This window comes from Haliaeetus leucocephalus, unplaced genomic scaffold, assembly GCF_000737465.1.
Source record: "Haliaeetus leucocephalus isolate CR32 unplaced genomic scaffold, Haliaeetus_leucocephalus-4.0 Scaffold616, whole genome shotgun sequence".
In the NCBI taxonomy this organism is placed as follows: Eukaryota; Metazoa; Chordata; class Aves; order Accipitriformes; family Accipitridae; genus Haliaeetus; species Haliaeetus leucocephalus.
The window spans coordinates 5161395-5182982 of NW_010973052.1; positions in this window are offsets into that span (position 1 = coordinate 5161395).

The following is a 21588-nucleotide window of genomic DNA, read 5'->3' on the forward strand; positions in this document are numbered from 1 at the left end:
ATGCGGAAGATGCGTGAACTATCCCTCACCTAAAAAGAATGGAAATAAGAAATGAGGGAAAAGGCTCTCCATCTTCTTAATGCTAGAAGCATAATAGATGAGAAGTTCAATCTCTCAGTAAGGCCTTCTCTCTATTTCCAACACCTTGCAGTCAAGGTACCAGAGTTACTTCCCAGAGCAAGAGCTTCCACAGTGCCTTCATACCAGCAGAGCAGTCCTGCAAGTCTCCCACACATTTGACAAACCATTCTATGTCAGTGTTGCTGATACCTCTGTTATGCTTTTGTCTTGGTGCTCATTCCCTATTTTTATATCCAGCTGGGGAAAGAGCTTGACATGTACACACCTTCTCAATATGTTACACGGCTGCTTGTTAGTACACAGTAGGGAGCTGATCATAAAGAATCCCAATTCTATTCTTGGCTCTCCAAGAGACACATGCTGTGTGCAGCCTGGGGAACTGAATTGTCCAAACTGATGTAGTTATCCTAAAAAGCAAGATGGAAAAGGAGATAAATTGGGGTCTGACATATTGGCACTTTGGCTCTGAATCCTCAATCTGACCATGCAAACTCCCTGTTATATCATTTTAAGTTCCACACTGCCTTCTCTGTTAGGTTTATGACCTTACTCAATAATAATAGCAGAAAAATAGATGGGGATTTTAACAGCAGTTAGGAGTGAGATTTGTTTTCTTCTTTCCTGTGTCTGGGGAATATAGGAGTATTTGCTGAAAACCTCTCTCTTCCTCTTGGATTTTTGTTTTTCTTTATTTGTTTGTTTTCCTGACATGAAGATTGCCCTCAGAATTGAATGGTATCCTTCACAGAGTGACAGACCTATCATGAAATTAAAATTCCACATGTGTTGTTTGAGAATATATTTTCCTCTGTATCTGAATGGTGCTGAAAACTCTCAGGACAGTCATCACCAGGATCTGTTATCCTAGTACTGAGTACATAAGAAACAATGAGGCCAAAGGACATTTATTTTCCTTCCAAAAGGGTACAAAGAGAAACAGTCTAGTGGAAAACCTGTCAAAAGAGCAATTATTCTCTTCTTTTTCATCCTTTGTCAGTTCCTCAAGTCACTTTAACGCATTTTGATTACGCTTAAAGTTTTCATCCAGGAGGCTTGGGTTTTGCCATTGCCACGAGGTTTCAAAACCACGCAGTTCTAGTTAAAACCGAGCTCTGCAGCACTTACTAAACATGACACAGTCCTGTGGCACTGCACCAGCACACGGATTTCTGTTGCTCACACAAAAGGATGGCAGGGCTGGAAGTAAGTCTAGCTGGCAGTCAGCAGTGTGCCTTCACAGCATTTAGCAGGTGCCTTATCCACAAAACCAGTAAACCATCACAGCTTTTTTCAAGTCAGTTTTGTTAGAGGTCGATGCAGCAGGAAGCTAACATGTGGACCTAATGTCATTAAGATGTAGAAGAAAGACTTTCCAGAAAAAGAGGCCAGAGTGCCAAAGGTATTCAGTGGATTTAATGGCTGTGTGAACTGTTCTGTTCTTAAAATGTGAGCTGCTTAGCAGAAGCACTTCACAGTTTCCTAGTTTATCTCAGTGTACCCAGTAAAGGTGGGATTTAAAAAGAGCCCATAGGAGTGAGGGATTCATTGCATCTCATTTGTCATGTAAGACTAGGTGTTTGCTTAAGATAATCATCTACAGAGGGTGGACAGAGAGGAACAAATTGACACTGAATCTTCCTATCATATCTATAATATTCATGCTACCCGAGAACTACTTTGTTTACTTGCTTGGTTTTGTTTTAAATTATTTAATCAATTGTATGATATAATTTCACAAGTGAAAAAAAAAGTGTCTTGGCTTTTCATGGAAGGATATTAGCCAGCAGTTTTGCTTTCTTCTCTAGCTTGTGTACTTAAGCTTGAGGGAAGAACATCTGCTCCTTTTTATCATCAGCTATTCAAAATCTCCTATGCTAGCTCTTCAGAGCAAGAGTGGCTTGACTGATAGGCCATTAGATCAACAATGCAAGTCGATTTTACTGTTGAAAAAAAAAATTTACTCTTGAAAATAGATTTCTTTATTTTCTCTGTCAAAGCATTTATTTGAACAATAAAAAAAATAAATACCACTTATTTTCAGAGCAAATGTAACCCCACATGATATTTTTACTGACACTCAAATTCAAGTGAAATTTATGCTTAGCAAAGAAAATTGGAAGTGAAATAGGACATTAACACAAAAGTATTTGTAAAATTACAAGCAAAAGGGAGCGTTTAATGGTACTATTCCGGATGTCACAGCAACTGATCAGTGAATCATATTCTCAGTTTATTCTTCCTAGGTAGTAGATGCACAGCAACGCTGAAGATGGTAACTTGCAATTCAGCTATGGGGCCAAGGCTCTAGCTGTCACTCTCTGGCCTTTTTGTCCATATGTGTTTCTACACTGAACATCAGTCAAGCCTTTTTCTGTTTAGGAGACATTTTCTATGCAAAACACATCCCAAAGTTCCAGAGAACGAAAGAGAGGGAACAGATATATTGGTGACAGATTAAACAGTCAGAAGAGTGTTGCGTTAGTGTGAGAAAGCACTGAAAGACTTAGCTGAAGACAGAGGTCTTTAATTTTAATTTAGCTACTTGGAGACCTGTAGCAGGGAAAACATGAGGGCACCGAGTTGATCAGGTATACTGGTGTGGTTAGGAAACCAATCTGCAAGGGCAGGGAAGGAGCCTCCTCTGGTTTGGACGTGCATGAAAAGGGCAGAGAAGATGCACCTAGAGAAGCAGTTTTGACTTCTGTTTGTGGCTTGAGCACAAATGCATGGAAAGAGTGAGAGATCACAGCCATGTCCCAAGCAATTGGGCCTTTTGGAGGTTGCCTGAAATATGAGATGAGTGAGAGATGCTAAACCATTCAAAGGGGTAAGTAGATACATGGAAGAGGAGAACACAGTGTTTGTAAAATGTCCTCTTCCAGTCATCATCTGACAGTCTCTCCAGTCAAATTGGGTGTTTGATATCCTTATAGGGTAAAATGGCACCATGTGCTTTGCCTGTGTCAGAGCCCTGAAGGACCAGGTGAATTGGTGCTGCTGAAAGATGGGCGCCCATGTAGTTCCTCCTGTGGAAGAGGAGATGGGGAAACAGAAGATGTCTTTCATCTAACATCAGTTGCTATCTCCTTTTATCACAACTTGTTGGGGGTAGCAAAATGAACAGCAAGGCTACATGTCCTCAGAGCTCTGCACCTCTCTCTGTGCTCTCTCTGTCCCTTTTCTCTGCTTCCTACCTCCTGTGGGAGAACCAGCTCCAAGAAGATTTGAACCAGCCCTGCTTGCTCTAAATCATCCATTCCTTAACTCCCTCATTTTGACACAACACTAACACATCTTTCTCTTCCCCCTCCTTCTTTGCAGCAAACCCTGAGCACCGTTGCTAATTAAATACTCTGCAGGAAACATGCAGAGAAGGTGTAGACTGGAACAGCAGGCAAGTGGTCTGGCACAGCTTTGAAGCAACCAACTTGCTGGATGTGTGCAGCAGCAAACTGAGCAGCCTGCTCCTTCTCTGAGTGAGGGTGGCCCATGCAAGAAGGTGGGAGGAGTTACCTAATGCACCATGTGCTGTGTGGGACATCAGGAGAAACTGCCTTGGCACAATTTTGAAACGTGTATAACCTAAGAAACAATTCTTTTTTCATTTCTTTTCTTTTTTTCCCTTTCCTTTCCTTTCCTTTCCTTTCCTTTCCTTTCCTTTCCTTTCCTTTCCTTTCCTTTCCTTTCTTTTCCTTTCCTTTCCTTTCCTTTCCTTTCCTTTCCTTTCCTTTCCTTTCCTTTCCTTTCCTTTTCCTTTCTTGTCTTGTCTTGTCTTGTCTTTTCTTTTCTTTTTTTCCCCCAAATGCCACTTTCACTGTGGCTTTCTCAAATGGACAACAAGTGTCCAGACATTCTGGGAAAGATATAGGTGCATTCAGACCATTTGGGTCATGATCACAGGAAGGGTTATACAAAATACATCAGCAGATGCTAGTTCACAAAAATCTGTTTCTCATTTGACTAGGACTTTTTTTTTGTTGTTAATTTCTTGGGCCTGTAACTCATGATTCCAGCATGAAATGAGCCTAAATTCTGTATTAAAAAAAATCATCAATTTCCTTCCCCCCATCCTACACATTTCTGCAGGTAAATAAAAGGGTTTGATGTCAAACCTCACTTGAAGAGAAAAAGTTTCCCAAGACGATAAAGCATATTTTTTAAGACATTGAGGGAATGAATAATGAAAGAAGTAGGGCTGCTCATATCTGAAATCCTTAAATCATGACTGAATTGGAAACTTGTTTTCTACCTTACCCTAAAATGAAAGAAAACTTCTTAACTGATTGTGTAGAAGACTCAACTGGAAAGATTTTTTTTTTTAATTTATTTTATTATTTTTTTAGCCTGTGTCTTTCTCTCTCCCTTTCACAGTCTTGCTTTCTTTCTGGAACTGAGTGGATATCAGAAAAACTTTTTGTCAAAACTGTTGTCAAAATCAATATATCTCCGTAAAATATTTTGGATCGTTAGAGTCTTGTTGAAATACTCCTACCCTTCAGTCTTAAGAACAGGGCACCATGGCTCTTGTTTCTCTTAAAAGGAGCCTACATACCTCATTAGGAAACTTGTCAAAAAACTACTGATGATTGCTGGCACTGCTTCAAAGTGTCACATCACTCGCACAGCACTCATCCTTAGCACATTCTTGCTTAATGCTGAAATGAAGCCTCATGTTTATCATTATTTTTCTGCAGGGCTACACTGTTAGTCCTACACGCAGTAGGTGCAGGGCTGATGTTTGACGCATGGTTGGGCGCAGGCAGGCTTTAACCATGAAAGTTCTTCCTTCCAGGTATTTCATGACTCCAAGGGGTAAATATCTCCACCTAAAAGCCTTCCTTCTGTGTCATGGCACACACAAGCAATGAGCAGCCACCTAAGCATCCCCACGCCCTACTGCCTGAGTCCTGGATTTGTAACCCTTACCCCCCCGCTTCTGTATTACTGATGTTATCAACAGTTCAATACAATAGAAATTACCTATTTCTGCATGAGAAGTTATTCAAAGCTTGAAGAAAATGATTCAAATTATATTTTCATTACAAAATGTTGAAGCAGGACTTCTTAGCATGTTCAAACAGTTGAAAAATTTAAACCAAATGACTCTTTCCCATAAGCACATGTAGTTTCAATGATTTATCAGAAAAACAAACAAAGAAGAAAACCCTAATCAGTTCAGAAAGTTCCAGCTCTAGATCTAAACACAGATTTTAATGAAGGAATCATTGAATTAGGCCTCACACTGCAATTCCTTGGAGGTCTGACCAGCACTTCTACATCAGAATCAGGAAAGATGCAGGAGGAAGTTATTTTCTCCTAATTCTCTTTAAGGTTGACACATTATATATTTGGGGATTTTGATATTTGGATGCAATATAACCAGCAATATCAATAATGCATGCAATCATCTTTAAAATATTTCTCAGGTGAGTGCTCTCATTTTGTTGTTCTGATATAAAAAATTGCATCCTTGGGGTTTGAAGCAGGAACCTTTAAGGCAGCTAGTTTCATCTGCACATAGCAATTACCTATGTTATGTGCCAGCATATGCATTTCAAGTTTAAATTGATTGAAAACCTGGACAATGAGTTTACTTGACAGGGATGCTGGAGAAAGAAGCACCCTCTTGCAGAGCAATCTGTGGCACAGGACAACGCCGTTATCACCCACCTGCCGTAGGTGACAGCTTCTCCTCTGAGCGCTCCCACTGCAGAAAAGTTATCAGCTGAGCCAGCTCTGGCCGCCTCCAGTGGCTGCCCAAGACCAACCCAAATTATGGTTTAAATAGAATAATGAGGACTTCTGCAGTGCCTTTCTTTACCTGAGCTATCTGAGCACAACTCTCAGTCTGCTCAGCCAGACTCCGAGGAGGGTGTCTGTCTGAGGCTTAAAGAGTAAACTTTGCTAAGCCAGGAAGATGAGGAAACCAGACAATCTCTTTTCTTCTACTGAGGACAGAAAATGTCACGAAATCTTTCTCTAGCCTATTATTTGACTGATTGGCAGGAATATGTATTTGGGGACAAGCTTTGAAATCACTTTCAATTTCTCTTTTCACGCTGGATTTAGGCTCTGAAGGGCATCTTCTGAGCATGGCACAATGTTGGCAGAGCCCTTTCCTGTAGAAACTGTGTAATTCAGCCAAACCCGTTTCATCAGTACCCTCATACCATGGTTGGGAACAGCACGAGCCAGCAAAAGCAGGTGTCTGTCAATGTACACCCAGGGTTTTGCCAGGCTAACTAAAAGGGTTTTAGGCTGCAGGGCTTCTTCTACACCTCTCACTGACGTGGTTTCATGGTTTTGTTGTTAAACCTTTCTGTGGTGACCATCCAAGTGCTGATGGATGGGGCAATGGGACTTGGCATGGAAAGGCTACAATGATCTTCCTACCACCCCCAAGGCTGCCCACAGGATCCCTCTTCCAGCTTGTGCCTCAGCTGTTCCTGCAGCAGCTGCTGAGCTGCTATATGGTTTGCAGCACAGCATGCAAAGATAACCCCCAATCAGTTCTGTAAATTATGGTGATTTAACAGTTATGGCATGAATCGGCTGAACTTCCTCCGTTGTGAGGGTGGAGGAAGAGTCAGTCTCCTTCAAGGGAGGGACAAGACCATCAATTCTCATAGTAAGCATCTGGGTTGTAGATACTTAATTCATTTGGGCACTTTTGAACTTTTTAACCTGCCTGCCCAAACCTGCTCCCAGTAGAAGGAATGAATTTCAATAGAGCTTGAAAACCGCCTGTGTCAGAGAAGCATCTGATTGATTTTTGTGCATTTGCCTGCTTAAGTACAAAGGATCTCTGATATATGTTTGAAATCAGTGCACCAGCAAGAACCCAGCAGCCTTTGTACCGGCACAGCTGTGAAGCCCTGAGACAGCGTGGAAGCGGGCTGACCTCTCGCTCCTTTTGAGCTGGTCCTTGGATGTGCAGCGGTTGCCGTGCTGCTATTCAGGCTGCTCTGTGCTTCTGTGCTGACAATTTTTTCCAAGATATGTCAGTTCCATGAACGGAAAAATTCAGCAAAATGAGGGCAAGTGTCACCCATACTTAGCATTATCAACGCAGGGAAAAAAGTGCCATAAAAGTCAATATGCCAACACATAGCAACACAACTAGATGGCTGATCTATAACTGCCATGTGGTCATCATACTGATTAGCTCAAATAGCACGTCCACATCACTAATACACATTTAGCTGAAAATATCATGAGAGTTCCAAAGCTTTAGTCTAGAATAAATTCTTACATATTGTGATAGACAGAACAAGGACAAGCAGCTACAGACTCATCTACATCTTAATCAAGCTCTGAATTAAACAGGAGACTTGATCTTATTACTGTAGTCATCTATTTGTAATTTCAGTAGGGAAGAGAAAGCAACAGAGAGATTTTCAATAGCCTCTCTGTTGTTCCTCAATAACAAAAGTCCTTCCAGCAAAGCTGAGGCTTTTATACAGGTTGTGTTTGCTGTGCACATTTTCCAAACAAGTGGGCTTGGAAGCTCGGGGAATCTGGGTCAGCTGAGACGCTGTGGTCCTTGAAGTGGCTTGTTTGTGCAAATATCTTGTAAAATCTGGATTCTCAAAACTCAGCTGCATTTTCACATTTATATACTCTTTTTTTTTATTTCCTTATTTTTTTAAACAACATTTATTACTGCCTTCCTCTGGAGGTTTCTTAAGAGGGAGGCAAAAGTATTTTACTCTTCAAAAGAAATAGGTTGGAAAATTCAATAGTGCTTCATGTCTCTTGCCAAGCACTGTAATTACACAAGCTACAGCAAATATTTAAAGAAAAGAAACACTTTTTTTTTCTCATTGCCAGCTTTGTTGATAATAATAAAAGAGTGAGAAGATATTAAAAGGCTTGAAATGAGAAATATGGATGGAGAAACTGAAAAATGAATTCGCATGCAATTGTCTTCCCACAGGATATCTCCTTTATTTAAGGGAAATCTTCCAGTTTGGGGGAAAGGTTTTTAGGAATAACTATGGATTAAAGATGTTTTATTATTTTTATCTTGTTATCTAAAAAACCCCTGAAATAGGCTGTTGGAGTTGGGGGAATATCCTCCTTGTCTCTGTTAGTCTCAACTCCCAAGGAATAGAAATATCTTTACTGTGTTAATCTTTGTAAATTAGGAGACTGTAGTTTTTCAGTTTTTTAATTACTTCTCTCTAAAAATGTCTCTGCTTTGGGTGTGTGTGGCAGGGTTTTGGTAGCGGGTCAGGGGCCGCAGGGCCGGCTGCTGCTCAAAGCTGGCGGCAGCTTCCGCGGGTGGGAGCCGGCCCCGGCGCTGGCCCAGGCCGAGCCCGTCCGTGAGGGCGGTCGTGCCTCTGGGAGAGCAGAGTGAAGAGGGGAACCTGCAGGGAGTCGGGGATTGGGATGGGAGAGGAACCCCTCTGCGGGTACCGAGGTCAGGGAGGAAGGAGGGGAGGAGGAGCGGGGGAGGAGGGGCTGCCCCCCCAGCCCGTGGGGAGACCAGGCGGCAGGCTGTGTCCCCCCAGCCCAGGGAGGGCAGCCCCCGGGGGAGCAGAGGCCCACCTGCAGCCCGGGGAGAGAGGAGCCCACGCCGGAGCAGGGGGTGGAGGCCCCCAGCATGGCCGGGACTCCGGGGGAAGCCTGCGCTGGAGCAGGCTGTGCCTGAAGGACTGCAGCCCATGGGAAGGGACCCACGCTGGAGCAGTTTGTGAAGAACTGCAGCCTGTGGGAAGGACTCACATTGGAGAAGTTTGTGAAGGACTGTCTCCCATGGGAGACACCCCACGCTGGAGCAGGGTGTGAGGAGGAAGGAGCAGCAGAGACAACTTGTGATGAACCGACCCCAACCCCCATTCCCTGTCCCCCTGCACTGCTTGGGGGGAGGAGGTGGAGAGAACTGGGAATGGAGTTGAGCCAGGAAGGAGGGAGGGGTGGAGGGAAGGTGTTCTAAGGTTTGGGTTTACTTCTCATTATTCTTGTTTTGATTTGATTTGTAGTAAATTAATTGATTTTGTTTTTTCCCCAAGTTGAGCCTGTCTTTTACCCATGACAAGTGGTGAGTGATCCCTCCCTGTCCTTGTCTCAACCCATGAGCCTGCCTTTATATTTTCTCCTGCCTATCCCAACGCAGGAGAGGAGTGAGCGAGCAGCTGCGTGGTGCTTTGTTGCCAGCTGGGCTTAAACCACAAGTATCCCAGACACTAGCAGAAATTTATCCAGTGTTTTGGAAAGTGAGAATACAAATCTATCATACTGAGGATGATTTTGCATATTTTTTTTATTCTTTGATAAGGTATTGTCTATTTCCCCTCAAAGAATGCCCCTTTGCTGGAGACCCATATAATGAAACTTATGTTTATTGCTCCCTTAAGGCATTAGGTCAGCAACAAGCTTAAATCCAGAGCACTCCCTGACCCTTCCCTGCATTTGCAGATCGCTGCCTCTCTCTAAGTTGTCAATAACTGAATTACCCATAGTCCCCTTTGAGGCTGACCTTAAATCCTGTCATCTGCACAGGGCGAGGCTGAGACCTGCTTTTCTGGGAGGAGTATTGCTGCAAGGGTCGGTAGGACAGATGGAGGCTGGAAGAGCTGACTATCCTTCCCTGTCCTACAGCTGTCCCTGTAGGTGACAGCCCTTGTACAGCCTTTTCTGCTGGAGTCCCCTCAATCATCCCAAAGCCCTGAAGGTGCATAAGAAGTTTGCATTCAAGTAATGCCCTCAAGTGAGGACAAAAGAGATATAGATGCTGCCATATCTATTTTCCTTACTACCTCATCGTTTAAGGTTGATGAGGAGGAATTCTACTTATTTGAGGTGACAGATTAGCTGGAGAGGAAAAGCAGCAGCGTGCTGGTCCCTTTTTCAATGTATATATAGGTACCACATTAGTCCTCTGAACACCCTCCTTCTCTTCCTTTAACAGCTTCTTCATCACTGCTTCATTGACCTCACTTAATGTCAACCCTAATTGGCATAGATGTTTAAACATTTTTCCTAATGCTCACTTTTAATTTCTTTCTTTTCCTAGTTTTAGACCATTACTCCTGGTTTAACCACCTTAAATATTTCCCCCCACTCTTTCATATTATTTCCTCTGAATATATTTTCTTGTCAGCAGTTATCATAGCCCTTTGCTGTTATTTTTTCTGAGCAGCATTAAGCTTCCAATAAAAAAGGATAATCAGAGACTCTCTGTCTCAATGCAATTTACTTCTACATTAAAATGGCCTTATTTAATCTCTGGTAATATGCACTTTATTCTGTTTCTATATGAAACATCTTACATGGAAAACACAAAAGATCCACAACTGAAGGGTTGGGTTTTTTTAAAACATTCAGAATGTGCTTATCTAAAAATATCAAAGAAATCCAAACCTGTGGCAGTGTTGTCTGAATGAAGAAAACTGTGACAATTAATAAAAATAGACACATAATCAAGTTCTGCTGTACAAAGTGCTATTACACACCAGCTGAGCATCAATATAGGCTGGAGGTTGCCCAACTCTTTCAACCAGTGGGGTCATTTATGCAAACCTCAGTAAAAGAGATCTGCTTTCCAGGAATGTCACAGATGATACCAGATTATTTCTCTTCATGACACTGCAAGTCTCTATTAGAGATCAGAATCTGTCTCAAGAGGCATAGGTGTGTCTATTGGCCATAGACTCCCTTCCCACAGGTAACACAGCAAGTTGAGGATGACTGGAGTCACCACTGCTGACAGGGACTTAGGTGATTCCCTCCCTTAATATTAGGCAATGTCAATAGTTGCCTTTTTGTTGTATGTGTCCCAATATTCAGAGGCTTTGTGCATCACATGGATAAATTAATTAGCCTAAGTTTAGCAGACAAGCTATCATTCACTTAAGTGAAATTTCTACATGTAGTTAAGATTTTTTGTTTGCTATTCCTTCAAGGCAATTGCTGGCAGGGGACATGACACACCACAAAACAAATAACCCAAACTGGAGCTTGTCCTTCCATAGACATAAATTTGGGGTGGGGCGGGGGGGGGCTTCCTGCAAAGTGTAGAACTCAAAAATGGTGTCTTTCACTCCCTGTCTGGATACTGCTTGTCCAAAGCAATTATCATTTTAAATTTGGACAGGAAAATGCATACAAGATTGTAATTACCAGTTATTCAGCTGGTCAATTGCTGCTTTTCCTTTTTTTTCTTTTCTAAATCTTCAGAAACTGATAAAGGTCTTTCATTATTGTTTCTTTTCAGCAGCATTTTGATGAAGTCGTACCAAATGAAAAGCAATCTTTAATTAATTTTTCTTTTGCAGCAGCACAATGCAGTAGGAAGCTCCGTCTTCTTTTCTGGGTGCGGAGCTGAGATTCAGAGGATTAAATTTCTTGCCCACTGTCACCATGGTCCCAATACACCATGCCACATCAAATGCGAGTACAATCTTGCATTGAAGGGTTGTGTTTCAGTCTCTGTTTGCTTCCTTAGGACAGAATTCAGCACAACAGGAAAAAATCAGTGTGAGCAGAACGCTGCCACTCAAAGATCCTGCTATATTTGATTGCCAGCTCTATGTTTCTTCTCTACGAGGCAGGAGTGCCACAGGGTGGGTGCACACTTTGGCTGTTTGCACGGTCCTAGCCTGTTGGTGTCCACCTCGGCCACATCCAGACAGCAGACTGGGAAGAGGCACCATCCACAGGAACAAAAGCGAAGTGTGCAGGCAAGGATGGCCCCAGGGCACTCTGATGGGAAGCTCAGTGCAGATGAGAGGGGCATCAGGATGGACACGCTGGGTGGCTCCCAGGTACCACCGGATTCATCTCTGCACTATCGATCACTGATCCCCAGGCTACATCATCCATCTTCCCCTTCTCCCTCTTGATTGAAAATCTTTCAGAGGAGACTTATTAAGGCCAAAGAAAATGTATGTTGACTCTGGGAGAGGCAACACAGAATAATTGCTCAGGACCTGCCATTTTAAATGCTTCTTACTCTGTTTTTAATGCTCCTGCATTTCTGGAGGGAAGTTGTTACAAAGTGGTTGTATATGCCAGTAATTGAAACTGAGTATAATGCTCATTAAAGCCTAAATAAGGATGAAGAGGATGATCATCAGGACATATAAAATTGATGGTGTTGCATTAAGTATTATAAAGCAATTCTAATTATAAAATATCCCAGGTCTTCTATCAATCATCCTTCTCTCGTTCACCTTTTCTGTTTTGATCCACACACACATTACTCATACAGCCTGAACCAGGTCCCTTGTCGTATCTACTGCGCAGTCCTGATGGTGGTTATTGAGTATACACCTCATGAGGAAAGAAACCGCAGCACTAAATGCAGCACAGACTGAAATAAATATCTTGGTTCTGCAAGGCTTGTGACACACACTCATCTTTTGAATTCCTAATGCATGTGGTTCTACTACATTTGCCCATTAATGAATGAGAAAACTGCACTTCAAAAACAACATTTTCCAATTAAATCTCGGTTACTGTCGGGAATGGCGTTTTAGCTAGCTTTCGAGGTATGACCTTTGTAAGTGTTGGTGTGCATAAGAATAAGCAGACTTGCAAGAAATTCAGTGATTCCCATTCTCTTTTGCTCCAAAATAGAAAAAGAAAGGAGAAAAAAAAATTCAGTTATTGAAATAAATATTAAAAATGCATTCCAAGAACAAAGTTTTTTTCACAAAGAAAGCTAAATAGTTTATATTTAAAACCTTTTAAAGCTTATTTTTTAATCAAAATACAAAATTCCACATGAAAAAATGGAAAGAGGAAGTTTCTGATTTTCATAACCAATGTTTTACAGTCACTTTATTAATGACTTTCAGATATTTGTTAAAAAAACCCCACTAAAACAGCTAGACATAGATTAAAAAAAAATATTTATAGAATTCTGATGAAATTTTTCTGTCTGGCTATGCTCCTGAGACCCTCTGCTAGCAAGGAACTAGAGCTGCCTGAGAAACAACACAGGCTTTTGGAGAAGGCCTGAGACCAGTCCTGCACTTCACGGTGCCTGCTGAGCAGTCACTGAGCAGCAGGGGCTCTCAGCAGATCCAGAGCCCACTGAAGTGTATGAAAAGCTGCCCAAATAATTGCAGGTGGCTTTGATCAGAACACACAGTAAAAGGCAATGCTAAACAAGGGGTTTAAATTAAAGAATAAAAATGTAAAAAAAAAAAAAAAAAAAGAAAGAAAGACGTAAAAGCCACCTTTGGCAAAGTGGTCAGAGTCTTGAAGGGTTTCCATATTCCATCAGTAAATAATTCATAGATTTGGTACCAAAGTTTCAGTATAAAAGAGGATCTAACAAATAAAAAATTTCTATGATGATTCTCAAAAAAGAAAAAAAAAAACTCCTTCATTAGTGTTGCTTTAACCAAAATAAAAATATTTAGTTTGCAGTAAGCTTAGCCACGGACCAAGCTTACTGGTGGAGGTGTGATTCCTGATTTCCTTACTCCTCCCTGTGTTTCCATTGGTATTTCTCTCCTAACAAACCTCCATGGTACACTATGGATGCTGCAGGATTTCAGACATACCATGGGATGACAGCTGAGTCCATATGTCAGAATGAGAGCATGAAGGGTCCAAACTGCATCACCTATGAAGCACCACTGTGCTAGGGGAGCTAGAAATTTATTTTTTAACTGATTAAGAAGAAAGCATCACGGTTCCATTCAACAAATGCAAGCAAACTGCTTCGACTTTTCTAAAATCAAAAACTCATGAAAAAAAATGCATGTAAATAGCCTTTTTTGTCTTGTCTTCAGATGAGAAGCTTTTTAAACAGGCAGCAGTGAAAAAAATGCTCTGAATTTTCTTGTTGAAAAGCAGCTAGAAAATAATGTAGGGAGGACATTGTTATTGTTATTAGATTATTGATGATAATAGTGTAAGGAATATAGGACTGGAATGAACTTCCATGTAGTGCAATGGCTTGCTGTTACAGACACTGCATCAGATATCCCTGTACTGCACATCCTCAGCCATCCCAGTGGCAGTTATTTTCTTTTACCCCCTTAGAAGTGATGGTGAAGTGCTGTACTACATTAAATCCCATCATGTTCTCCCTGAGCAGAGGAGACTGCCTGGGCTTGTGTAGATAAGTCATGAAAACTCTTGCAGATGGTGGTTCACAGGGCTAAGGTTGCCAAAATTTATGCCCAATGACCTCTAGCTCTAAGCTGAAGGAGCAGGACTTCTTCCATTCACGGCTCAAATCACTGCTGGTACAGTTTTTGGTGCAAATTGAGAATGCAACCTGGACTTCGCTGTCTGAGGCTTAACCCCTCTGGCATTGCATCGCTTCCGCTGAAGGGCAACCACTATTTTTTTCCCCTAAAGAATGAGAAACTGCAGCATTTTTAGTGCTTTGGGAACCTTCACTGACTATATATGGATTTCATTACTCTGATTGTGCTGTAGTGAGATAGCTGGTGATATCTTCCTTCCCCTAACATGCAATGGGCCATAATACCAGCAGCGTGGAAATGCTGGATGAGTCATCAGGGCCCACTAACGCACTGTCCAGCTGTCTCTCTTGCTCTCTTTCCATTTTTGTTTCTCCTGTTGTATTTTCAGCATCTAAGAAAAGGGGAAAGAGGCTTTAAGATTACTGCGTCTGACACGCTTTGCTTAGAAGAGCTTACAGAAAACATATAAAGGCTCTAAACTGAGGGATGTTTCCCTTCCAGTACAAGTGATGCTGCTACCCTGCCCAGGGCTGCCTCGCAGAAATAGGGGGAATAAGATAGCGCGAGTACTGCTTTCATCCCAAGCTGCAGCTGTGCAGCAGCACTGTCTCAAAGCGAGCTCGCCAGCTGCCAAGGCACGGTCCATTTTCAGGCAAGCTTGATAACAAGCGAAAAGTCAAAACTATTTACTATGGTAACAGTTTGGGAAACAGTGTTCTACACACAGACCTGCCTCTGTCCCCTTCTATGGGTCAGGGTCCCACCATCCATCACCACGGGGTAACAGTGACTGTGATGTAACTACCCAATATCCGTATATAGACAGCAACTCATAATAATAAAGCTTTAGGTAAACATAAGGCCTGATTAGAGACTTCCTAAGATGGAATATGTGACCAGACCATTGGGTGTTTAATAGTTATCAATGGATCTGCTCTTTCTGAATTAGATTAATTGCCTGTTACTGTGCAGTGGTATCTTGGTGGGTATCTTCGTTCTGCATCAGTGAAGTTGACTATCTCCTGGCCTCATCTCTATGTGCCACTTCTCAGTGTGGGGACAGTAAACTGCTTTGCCTCTCTTTCCAGGATGGGAGGAATCCCAGAGGTGGGAACAATGAGAAACAGGGAGTGAGACACATTGGAAGCGGCTGCTACATCCAAATCAGGTCTAGTGGTCCTCACATGCAATTGCATTTTAAACCTTGCTTATTCTTGACTGCTTCAGAGGAAAGTGGAACCTGAGCCCAGCAGCACAAGGCTGGAGGTAAGTTTTGGGTTTCAAGCTAACTGTCTATGAAAATAGTGGCTTACAGGACCGTACTTCATTCCTAATGGGCAATCAGCTCGGCTAAGACATTTATGAGACCATGTCCATTCGTGAGAATTTCAGTAAATGGCATGTTTCCCTCTGACTGGAAATATATCATTAAAAGGGATTTTCTCTGACCAAAACAGCTTCCAGTCTGAACAGAACTGGGTGGGGGGAAAAGCCACATGCGAATAAGAATTAAACACAATAGCAAAAATTAAACGTATATAGCCTCAGTCGCTGAGGCAAGCAGCTCCAGTGCCGGCACGATCCACAGTGGATCACTCCGGTGCGGTGCACAGGGGAACCTCCAGGGAGCTGAGAGAGCTGCCAGGAGCCCGCAGCTTGTGCCACAGCAGCTGACAGGACCCGGACAAAGCCAGGAGCAGTGGTGGCCAGGACCCCCCACCCATGTATAAAAAAGCCCCTGGGGAGCGCTGGTGACCGGGAGCGCAGTGAACAGGGCGGGCAAACATGGCACTTCGTGCAGGAAGGGCGCTGAAGGCCTGCCAGCTCCACCAGGGAGCAAGGGCATCCACCCGGCAGAAAGCCGCGGCCTCTCTAAGCTCTGCGCCCACCACGACCGACGCAGCTGCCCAGACAGAGCTCCGGTGCCAGGCTGCAGGCCGTGTCCTGCTCTGACGCCAGTGCCGGCCGGCAGCAGTGAGCAGAGCTGTGGGAACCGCAGGCCCAGGGAGAGGAACTCCTCCGCACATGGCATCCCTAAGACAACCAGGGGATCAGGCCCAGTCAGCATGGGTTTATGAAAGGCAGGTGCTGCTTGACCAACCTGATCTCCTTCTGTGACAAGGGGACCCGCTCAGTGGATGAGGGAAAGGCTGTGGATGTTGTCTCCCTGGACTTTAGTAGAGCCAGGTAGATCTAGCCAGCAAGATCTAAAATGACACCATTTCCCACAGCATTCTCCTGGAGAAACTGACTGCTTGTGGCTTGGACAGGTGTACCCTTCACTGGGTAGAAAACTGGCTGGATGGCCGAGCCCAAAGAGTGATGGTGAATGGAGTTAAATCCAGTTGGTGTCCAGTCACAAGTGGTGTTCCCCAGGGCTCACTACTGGGGCCAGTTCTGTTTAATATCTTTATCAATGATCTGGACAAGGGGATCAAGTGCACCCTCAGTAAGTTTGCAGGTGACACCAAGTTGGGCAGGAGGGTTGATTTTGAAGGAAGGAAGGCTCTACAGAGGGATGTGGACAGGCTGGATCGATGGGCCAAGAGCAATTATATGAGGTTCAGCAAGGTTCAGTGCTGGGTCCTGCACTTGGGTCACAACAACCCCATGCAACACTACAGGCTTGGGGAAGAGTGGCTGGAAAGCTGCCTGGTGGAAAAGGACCTGGGGGTGTTGGTCAACAGCCAGCTGAATGTGAGCCGGCAGTGTGCCTAGGTGGCCCAGAAGGCCAAAAGCATCCTGGCTTGTATCAGAAATCGTGTGGCCAGCAGGACTGGGGAAGTGATCGTCCCCCTGTACTCGGCACGGGTGAGGCCGCACCTCGAGTCCTGTGTTCAGTTTTGGGCCCCTCACTACAGGAAAGACATTGAGGGGCTGGAGCGTGTCCAGAGAAGGGCAACGAAGCTGGTGAAGGGTCTGGAGCACAAGTCCTGTGAGGAGCGGCTGAGGGAACTGGGGGTTTTTAGCCTGGAGAACCAGAGGCTGAGGGGAGACCTTATCGCTTTCTACAGCTGCCTGAAAGGAGATTGTAGCAAGGTGGGTGCTGGTCCCTTCTCCCAAGGAACAAGGGAAAGGACAAGAAGAAACGGCCTGAAGTTGCACCAGGGGAGGTTTAGATTGGACATTAGGAAAAATATCTTCCCCAAAAGGGTTACCAACCATCGGAACAGGCTGCCCAGGGAAGTGGTTGAGTCACCATCCCTGGAGGTATTGAAAAGACATGTAGATGTGGCACTTAGGGACATGGTTTAGTGATGGACTTGGCAGTGTTATGTTTATGGTTGGACTCAATAATCTTAAAGGTCTTTTCTAACCTAAACAGTTCTATGATTCTATAATACAGATCTGGATATCTTTTAATTCAAGTGAGAAATCTAAGTATAGGTTCCCTCAATTTTCTTTGCTCTTCCATGTGCTTTGACCGCCTCCTGAAGGACACAGCACATCATTTCAAGATCCACGTACTCTCACTTCATCACTTAAAATTGTTTTTCTCACATTGGCTCATTGTGAAAATCTGACTAGCTTAATAGAATGAGTTTTAATGAGTTTACCTCAATTTAACACAGACATGCCTGTGGACAACATTTCTGCATCTTTATTATTCATGAAATCATAAAGAAATATGGGGTCTGCTTAGCCATCTGTTAAAATTTGTTCAATTTAAATTGAACAAGCTGGTTTGCATTAAAATCATATAGGATAGGAAAAAGTAATGAAGACATCCAAAAGTTCAGTTAAAATATGCACACCAAACTTCACCTGGTGTTAACTGTTGCAGCTTTATTATAATGTATGCAAATAGCATTGAATCAATGCATAATGAAGCATTTATGTGATCAGTTACTTCTTTGTCAGAGATCATCTTTTTGGTCAGTTTGCACAGTGCCTTGGACAATGAATTCATCTTCATTGCAAAAAAGCCAGTGTTGGCCAAATGACAGTGTTGCCCATGTCCACAGGGACATCATTAAGCTATTAAAACACAGTCACACAAAAGCAAGGAAAAAATATATAACAAAAATCAAGCCAGAAGTTTCCTCTTTCTCCCTACCTATCACAGATTTTTCTTCAATAGATTACATTGAATAGATGCTAAGATAGATTGCTCTTACACTGGCATCAATACAACTGGAGGTTTATTTTCAGAGATTGCCAGTGCCCGTTTCTATGTTCTCCATAATCTCTCCTAGTAAGATATGAACCTTTCATTGGACCATAAATAAAAACTTCTATTTCTTAAAAGTTCGCAGGCTAGAAACTCCAAACTTTCTCCCATAATGCTTAGCACATTTGGGAAGAAAGTTTGAAGCATCTGCACAGCTGCTTCATTACTGAGTTTCAAATTCTTCCTTACTATTTTCTTTGCTGTGCGACCTACAGAATACCTCCAAACAGGACAAGAATTAGCCCTCAGGTACACCAAGCCTTATCATTTACAACAGTGGTCTTGTTGTCATTTCCTTCTCCTGAGTTCCTTCTCTTATCTAGTCCAATCTTTTTTTGCACATGCTTTTGGATGGGGATTTTGTAATGTGTTTGCACAGCACTTGGAAAAATAGGGTTCAGGTCTGCAGCAATGACTATTTGAATGGGATTCATCTGACAAAGTACATATTCCTACAGTGGAGACATCTGCATCCACAGCAGCTGCTTAGGTTTCACTTACACTTAATATAAATAAACTTTTTTGGGGTTTATGAGCCAAGAATGTATGGTTTGTAGTCAATTAAAGTTGTAATTAACTACGATATTAAGTAGTGCAGATACTCACTTGAAATTTATTATGAGGTCTAGAGTCAACCAGTGCAGTTTCCACTATCACAGGAGGTCCCTCTTACACTTGACTTTTCCATTCTGCATTTCTATAGGTGTTACTACCCTTTAGTATCCACCAGATTCAACTACGTGACTGATTCTAGTGACCACCTATGGAGCCTTGTTTCATAATGTATGGGCTGAGTCAGAGCACCTAAATTTAGATGAGGCCCTGGATTTACTCTGCAATATCTCCTTTCTGTATTCCACTGACTTAGTCTAAGTAATAACAACAGTTATTTTCAGCAGAGCCTTGGGTTCAAGCTGTTGTCCAACATGGCAACCATTTTACAGTTATTTTAAAAATGCTCTATGTCAAAATATTTTCACTCTAAAGCTGTATCTTTCATATAACCCAAATACAAGAATAAATTTACCTAAGCCTCTAAAAATCACACCTAAGACTGGACTTCTCCTCTAAGGGTCTGAGACCCTCAGTGTGTTTGTGTGTAAGAGACATTAAGAAAATTCAGACAAATTTACTGTCAGGAGGAGCCATTTCTGACATTCACTAGTAAGCGAATTAAAAGAATCCACCTTTCCTAACTTCAGAGACTAAGATAAGTTAGGATTGTGGATGCTTTAGTGTCTTTCTAAATTCAATCAAGAGATTGTCTATCAAGAAATAGGAAATTCCCTAGGATAGCTGAGATCTTCATGGCTGAAGAGACCTCTAAAGATGTATAGCATCTTCCACTGACCAAGGGATAAGCTCCTAAATTAGGCAATTCTGTTCAGTACCTGAACCGAGGCAGGATAAATCTAGTCAAGGATGTAAGCATCATAAATGGCTTAAAAATATTTATTCTTTAATTCAGCAAATTTAGACCTGATATATGGAAATGTAAGGGAAATCTTATTTCCCTTTACAAAGTACACTTATTTCTGGGATGTTCAGTATCACATTTTTCAGAAGACTCCCCCTTCCGTATTGCTCCCTGATTATGTTAGTTTATAATAATAATAATGCAATTTTCCTATTAACAGCTATTTTGGTAATACCATCCATACCAGATGCTGCTTTATCTTCTTCCTGCTTTGTTGGGTTTTTCCTTTGTGTGTTAGCACCTTCTATAGATTGCAATATACACTTCTGTAGCCTGAACGTTAAGCCTGAATCCCTTAAAAATTGTTCTTCTCACTGGAATTAACATCAATTTCACAAACAATTCTTTCCTATTCAGATAAACTGATACTTCTTAAACACATTAAGTTGTCCTTTTAAGGCTTTTTTGCATGTTTCTGTCCTTGTTACTCATCATCTCAGTAAGGCTGATACCTTTCACAGACAAAGTGGCCTATCAGGGTGTCTTTCCCCTGTGAGGCTTGTTTGCTCCTAGAATGCTGTCCTTTCAGATTTCATCCAAACCAAACTTAGGCTGCGTTAATAATTTCAGTCTCAAAAAGAAATGAGTGGGATCTTCCAATGCCACTTCTCAAAACAGAAACAACTTAATCCTTGCTTTATTTGCTTTCCTCAGTATCTCCACTGGGACAGAGGAGAAGGGGCCATTTACAAGGGACCCAATTATAGACTATAGGCTGATTTTCAGTGCAAATATTGTACCTTGCTGAAAGAAGTAGCAGCATCTACTACACAAAGATCCAGGAGTCCTTATTTTATATCCTGGCTTGCCAGTAACCATTGATTTGTTTCATCACCAAATACAAGTCTTCATTACTTTTCCCCCCCTCCCACATTATTTTTCTGAAAGCAACTGTGTCGGGGAAAGACTGTCTGTGCAGCACCGATGTGACAGAGCTCTGATCTCACTGGGCTTCCTCGTTGCTAGCGTAATACAAATGAAACTATGTGAGCAGACTGTAAGTGCCTTCATTTCAATACATGTCATTCAGAAATGTTGAAACTTATTCCAAAAGCAATTGTGGGGACTTAAATTCCTCATGCAATCAAACATTCAAGTGATGGTTTCATCCTCTGGAAGAGTTTGAAGCTGGTATTTTGTTTCTCATTAGCAGTAGACAGATTACATGTATTTTAGAACCTGGATTTCTGCCATTCCATTACTCTGTGTCTCTCTCTGGATCTGGCTCCAGAAATCTTTGTAAGGTCCAAGTACCTGCTGTTAACGTTTATAGATACTAACGAAATTTGGAATATACGCAGTGATAAACGCCAGGTGAAAATTAAACCAAATCACATATCCTTAGGGATTCTTTATTATGAAATGTAATATCTCTCCAGCTAAATTAACCAGACAAAGCACACTCCTTCGGTTCAGTTTCAATCATATTTGAGAGAGGACCTGTGAAAAGATTGGTCTGTTAACATGTGGATATCAAACCAACTCAGAATTGTAATGAGCACAAAGTAAAGCATCCTAGCTGGGAAAAGTTATCTAACTGCAGAAGGGAGGGTGTGGATGAATAACATATGACTTTGGAAAGTTAGCAGTCTTCCTTCCTTGCTGGAATCAGGTTAGAAAGTTGTAACTGCAACTTGTATTGCCAGCTACTGGCATGTTGCACCCTGGAAAGCACATGCGTTCCCATT